Raw genomic sequence first — 7187 nt, 5'->3', positions numbered from 1 at the left:
CTTCTGATATTCCTTGGCACATGGCCACACCACTCTAGTCTTTGCTTCTGTCATTGCATTGTTTACATCACTTCTTCCTCTGTGGTAAAATCTCCTTCTGCTTCCCCCTTATAATGATACATGTGATTGTATTTAAAGCTTATGCAATTTAAAGCTGATAACCAAGAAATCTCCCCATTCCCCATCCCAAGATCTCTAATTTAAATATATCTATAAAATCCTTTGTTGATATGTAAGGTAACATCTACAGATTCCAAGGATTAGGATGGGAACATCTTTTTATTTTCCCCATTGGAATTTGGGGAGGTGCTATAAGCAGCCATGGAGAAGGCAATGGTAACCCACTCTGGTACTCTTGCCTGGAAAATCCTATGGACGGAGGAGCCTGGTAGGCTGCAGACCATGGGGTCGCTAGGAGTCGGACACGACTGAGTGACTTCACTTTCACTTTTCACTTTCATGTATTGGAGAAGGAAATGGCAACCCACTCCAGTGTTCTTGCCTGGAGAATCCCAGGGACCGGGGAGCCTGGTGGGCTGCCGTCTCTGGGGTCACACAGAGTCGGACATGACTGAAGCGACTGAGCAGCAATAGCAGCAGCATAAGCAGCCAACCACAACTCATATCTATCCTCATTGTGTAGATTTTTCATTATTTCTAACATCACCCCTGAACTTGGAAAACTGTTAAAAAAAAAAAAAAGTAACATCAAACATCTCATCATTTTTTTATTGATTACAAGTTGATATGACATTTTAGGCATACTGCATTAAGTAAAATATATATTTGGAATAATTTTACTTCCTTTTCAGGATGGCTATTAGAAAATTTTAAATTGCATGTGAAATTAACATTTCATTTCTATTAGCAGTTATCTAGAATGTGTGTGTGTGTGTGTCAGATTAAATCACTTGATATTATAGATAAGTTGCTATTTTCTTACAAATAAATAATTATAATTTCTGAAATCTTCATACCAAGGGAATTAAATGCTTAGTTTTATTTTATAGGTGTACTTTATTGTAGTCCATATTGAATCAAACTGCTTACTGTTGCTTTTTTTCATTTCACAGCAACAAATCAACAGAAATTCATGTGAAAATCATTGACCACCATATGCTGCTCCAGCTTCCTTCAGCTCCTAATTCTAGGAGCTTGACAACTAAAGCAAACCACAGACAGCCACAGGCACTCACTGCCAGCCCTGACAAAAAAAATCACAAAAGTCACCTCACAGGGTGAGTGACAGACTGATGGACAAACTCTTAGAACTGAAAGGAAATAAGATAATTGAGGAAGTTGACAGTTTTGTTTTGTTTTTTTTAAAGGTCATATTCTAAAGGGGAAAGGGTGGTGAGGAAAAAAGGGGAAATGTTTATGATGGGGAGAGATCCAAGGGAAGCTTGTAGGTGGAAGTCTTCCCAGAAAGGAAGTCTGAAATTTGAAGAGACTTGTTTGTAGGTCTGGAGAAGAGTTGGAGAGGAGTGGTCAGAGGAGAAAACCTAGGAGGTTCTGACCAGTAAAGTCTTGAGAGGAAGAATGTACCTTCATATGCTGCTGCTGTTGCTAAGTCGCTTCAGTTGTGACCCACTCTGTGCGACCCCATAGATGGCAGCCCACAAGGCTGCTCCATCCCTTGGACTCTCCAGGCAAGAATACTGGAGTGGGTTGCCATTTCCTTCTCCAATGCATGAAAATGAAAAGTGAAAGTGAAGTTACTCAGTCGTGTCCGACTCCTAGCGACCCCATGGACTGCAGCCTACCAGGCTCCTCTATCCATGGGATTTTCCAGGCAAGAGTACTGCGGTGGGTTGCCATTGCCTTCTCCAAGTACCTTTATATATGTCATTCAAAATTTATTTATAATATTCATTTTTGAATGCAAAACTTTTGAGGTACAGAATGATGAAATGATTTCCCCAAGGTCACAGCAATATTAAATATCAAGTGTAAATTTAGATCTATCAATAGTGAGTAAGTTCTTTTAGAATTATTAAAGCCTGACTGAATGGTGAATATATGAGGGTGGAAAACATGATATGCAACTTGAGAAAATTTGGGTAATTTCAATGATAGGAGTCTGTGTGTGACTGGAGTTGGAGAAAGAGGAGGCAGGCCATGGAAGTGTTCGTACTTGAAACTATTTGTGGCAGCTATGGGAAAACACCATGTCCAGAGAGCTCAGAAGAAATGGGACATTGGTTGGCCTTTTATCTAGTCAAAGTTTTGAACTTGACTGGTTTCCTAGCATCCCACTATATTTCTAGTAAGTGTTGACCTTTACATTTTTTGATAAGTGCCTGTAAGAAATGTAAGTCTAGTTATACTTCAAATCTCACACATCTGAAAAAAACACAGTGAAAACACGAGTTCAAGTTTTAGTTCACTGTCAAAATGAAGGTGTTCAAAGGACTATGCTAGCACACAACTAAGGTGACTTAAAAGGGCCATGACATCACATCAGCCTTCAGAATTCCCAACTACATACTTCTCAATTTATGCTATTCTTGTTAGAAATCATTTCATTACACCCAGAAACTTCTGGAGCTCAATGCTTTTTTTTTTTTTTTAATTCAAATGTTAGCATTGCTCTTGCTTCAGTGGACTCTTTTATCCTTGGGCTCTGAGATAAGTTATTTTATTGATGCCCTCCCCTGGCACACTATTGGTCTCTAATCACTGAAGCATTCAGTCCATAAGTAAATGAGAGTAGTGGCTGGATATAAATGGAGAGAAGAAAATTCTATGCACTAACAGACTTGGCCCAGAAAAAATTTACAAATTCCAAATATGACTTTCATCCTTGCTGCTCTTTGGAAACCTCTTTTCATTAACTGCTTGGAGTTTTCCATATTCTGATTTCTCAATATCCTTCTTGACTTGTAGCTGTTAATCTTGCATTTCATTTAGCTAAAATCATGACACTTGATCCAGGCTCTCTCATTTCACCTCATTTCAATCAATCACTGTCTCTCTATAGAGATCATTTCATCCTTCCCCAAAGTCTGAGGAAAAGAGAGCATTTTAAAGCATATATCCTTTAACTAAGCTCTACTTCAAATCCCTTTTTGTTTTCTTAAAAATGTAATTGTCAGTATTTACATTTCTTCTTTTACCTCTTCTATTTACTCTTTCTAAAGTCCTGATCATTTAAGCTTACTATTTATTTTAAATTTTGGCAAATCAATAAGAGAAATAACATATCATTATTAATTAAATTGATCTTTAGTTATATGATTGAAAATTTAAATATTTAGCACTCATTTCCTACTCTGTGAACTGTCTTTTGAATATTTATTAACTATATCTATGGATACATTATTATAAATTTTGCAATGTTTTTAAACTTGTTTATGTTGATGTTTTTGAACTGTGGTATTGGAGAAGACTCTTGAGTCCCTTGGACTGCAAGGAGATCCAACCAGTCCATTCTAAAGGAGATCAGCCCTGGGTGTTCTTTGGAAGGATGATGCTAAAGCTGAAACTCCAGTACTTTGGCCACCTCATATAAAGAGTTGACTCACTGGAAAAGACTCTGATGCTGGGAGGGATTGGGGGCAAGAGGAGAAGGGGACGACAGAGGATGAGATGGATGGCTGGCATCACCAACTCGATGGGCCTGAGTTTGGGTGAACTCCTGAGGGACGGTGATGGACAGAGAGGCCTGGCGTGCTGCGATTCATGAGGTCGCAGGGAGTCGGAGACGACTGAGTGACTAAACTGAACTGAACTGATGAATTAGCACTTATCATTTTTATGAAAAATATGTTTGTTTGCGATATCTTACCAATGTGTAAGAAAAATGGTAAAAATTGTAAAGGTTTAATTTTGTGCATCACATTAGTCACCATTTCTCTTTGGGATATCTTCAAATATTTCTAATCTTAGAATGTCATTCAGTTCAGTTCAGTTCAGTCCCTTAGTCCTGTCTGACTCTTTGCGACCCCATGAATCACAGCACGCCAGGCCTCCCTGTCCATCACCAACTCCCAGAGTTCACTCAAACTCACATCTATTGAGTTGGTGATGCCATCCAGCCATCTCATCCTCTGTCGTCCCCTTTTCCTCCTGCCCCCAATCCCTCCCAGCATCAGAGTCTTTTCCAATGAGTCAACTCTTCGCATAATGTGGCCAAAGTACTGGAGTTTCAGCTTTAGCATCATTCCTTCCAAAGAACACCCAGGGCTGATCTCCTTTAGAATGGACTGGTTGGACCTCCTTACAGTCCAAGGGACTCTCAAGAATCTTTTCCAACACCACAGTTCAAAAGCATCAATTATTTGGTGCTCAGCTTTCTTCACAGTCCAAATCTCACATCCATACATGACTACTGGAAAAACCATAGCCTTGACTAGACGGACCTTTGTTGGCAAAGTAATGTCTCTGCTTTTGATTATGCTATCTAGGTTGGTCATAACTTTCTTTCCAAGGAGTAAGTGTCTTTTAATTTCATGGCTGCAATCACTATCTGCAGTGATTTTGGAGCCCCCAAAATTAAAGTCTGACACTGTTTCCACGGTTTCCCCATCTATTTCCCATGAAGTGATGAGACCATATGCCATGATCTTAGTTTTCTGAATGTTGAGCTTTAAGCCAACTTTTTCACTCTCCTTTTTCACTTTCATCAAGAGGCTTTAAGTTCCTTTTCACCTTCTGCCATAAGCGTGGTGTCATCTGCATATCTGAGGTTATTGATATTTCTCCCAGCAATCTTGATTCCAGCTTGTGCTTCTTCCAGCCCAGCGTTTCTCATGATGTATTCTGCATATAAGTTAAATAAGCAGGGTGACAATATACAGCCTTTTCCTATTTGGAACCAGTCTGTTGTTCCATGTCCAGTTCTAACTGTTGCTTCCTGACCTGCATACAGGTTTCTCAAGAAGTAGGTCAGGTGGCCTGGTGTTCCCATCTCTTTCAGAATTTTCCACAGTTTATTTTGATCCACACAGTCAAAGGCTTTGACATAGTCAATAAAGCAGAAATAGATGTTTTTCTGGAACTCTCTTGCACTTTCTATGATCCAGCGGATGTTGGAATTTGATCTCTGGTTCCTCTGCCTTTTCTAAAACCAGCTTCAACATCTGGAAGTTCATGGTTCATGTACTGCTGAAGCTTGGCTTAGAGAATTTTGAGCATTAGTTTACTAGCATGTGAGATGAGTACAATTGTGTGATAGTTTGAGTATTCTTTGGCATTGCCTTTCTTTGGGATTGGAATTAAAACTTTTCCAGTCCTGTGGCCACTGCTGAGTTTTCCAAATTTGCTGGCATATTGAGTGCAGCACTTTCACAGCATCATCTTTAAGGATTTGAAATAGCTCAACCTGAATTCCATCACCTCCACTAGCTTTGTTCGTAGTGATGCTTTCTAAGGCCCACTTGACTTCACATTCCAGCATGTCTGGTTCTAGGTGAGTGATCACACAGTCGTGATTATCTTGGTTGTGAAGATCTTTTTTTTATTTCAAAATAATATATCATTAAATATTTTTCTTATTAATTTCAAATTTTGAATTCATGTAGAATCATTTTACTCTTTCTCATAATACCCAGTTTATCATAGATAATGAAAACAGTAAATCATCTAGCTTAATTCATACTCCATGTCACTAATTTAGAAGATATACATTTCTAAAATTAAATCATATTTGACAAATTTACTGATTCATTCTGTTAGACAAAGACAATAAGCATAAGAATGATAAGAATTGTTTATATTTTTATGCACACAATATAATATTTAATACTGTTAATGTTATGTATATTACATAATGGGCTTTCAATGACTTGTTTGCTGAATTGGATTACAAAATTGAGTTGTCACATTGTCAATGCCATTGTATTTTATTAATACTTTGCAGGATCTTCTTGAAACTATTCTTTTAACCAAGTCAAGTTATACATTATTCCTTCTATATTCTTTCTTATTTCTATCCAGTTTTGGACCATGTTGGCATAGTCTCCTCTCTGTTTCTCATTCTTGAATTTAACTGCCTTATTTCAAAAGGCATACTTTTCCCCAGTAATGTTGCTTCTATCTGTCACACTTTGGTTGCCCACCATCTTCAGTCCTTAGTACTCATATCTGCATGAGATTTTTTTCTTTTTATGGGAATGGCCATGTCCATTAACAAATATGTCAGCCATCACTTTCCCCCAAATCACTATACTTCAGGCTTTCTGATATTACCTGTAGTAAGAAGTGCTGGGAGCCAGCACAGGAGGTCCTACCCATGACAAGGTCATGCAGAACAGATCTGATAGGCAAGGCAGATCAGGACTCAAGGGACTCCCTGGACCTGCTCGAACATCTACCCCGAAACCAAAGTCTGTCTGTCTACTGTTTATTATATTATGCCTTTCACCAACACTTCTGACATTAATAGGGGGCTATCCCCGACCACCTTTCTCTGAAGAAAATCAACTTAGGGCTCTAGTTATAAGTCTCCTGGGCATGAAAGGAATATTTCTATTCTAACCCCTCTGTTGGCATTCTAGCCTGCTTGACAGGTTTTTCCTTACTCTTACAACTAATGCACATGGTTGTTCACAACTTCCCAACCATGAAAGGCACAGGAAGCCCAAGCATTCTAAAAGTCCTAATGAGCATAGAGCCCTTTGAGAGATGAAAAATTATTAGAATAGTATTGGTAAAGGGCTTCATTATTGGGCCAATGCTTGCTGCCAAGTTCACATATCCCTTATCCATTGTGCACCTGGGAGTGCATTAGTTAATGTAGTTGGAATGTAAGGAAAACAAGTAGTAGCCTTGGTATTAACCGTATCAGACCTTTGAGCTAATAAGTTCTTTCTGTGTTGTGACCCACTGCACCTTTGCTCTGTGAGAATGTAACTTTATTTAGTACTTTCTGAGGCTGGGAGAAATAAAGAAAAAATACTTTAAAGGAAAACAAGTTTTCTGGCTGATCAACCTTTATCAGAAAAGAGTCATGAAATGTTAACAGGCCACAGGGCCAGACATAACATAAGACCTTTGTTTATGAAAAGGTGTACAGAAAATGTCCTGGTTTTGATAAAGGTAAAATTGATGTAAAGTTGAGCTGACTCTGTATCTTTCACTTTGAGAAATGTGTAACTCAGAGTATAAAAGTTCCTTTTGAAAATAAAGCTGCAGATCCCACTTCACCAGAGCTCTGGTCTCCTTTCTTTCTTTCTCTTTCTGTCTCT

Source organism: Bos indicus x Bos taurus, chromosome 1, assembly GCF_003369695.1.
Source record: "Bos indicus x Bos taurus breed Angus x Brahman F1 hybrid chromosome 1, Bos_hybrid_MaternalHap_v2.0, whole genome shotgun sequence".
Taxonomy (NCBI): Eukaryota; Metazoa; Chordata; class Mammalia; order Artiodactyla; family Bovidae; genus Bos; species Bos indicus x Bos taurus.
Note: the sequence above shows the minus strand (reverse complement) of the source record.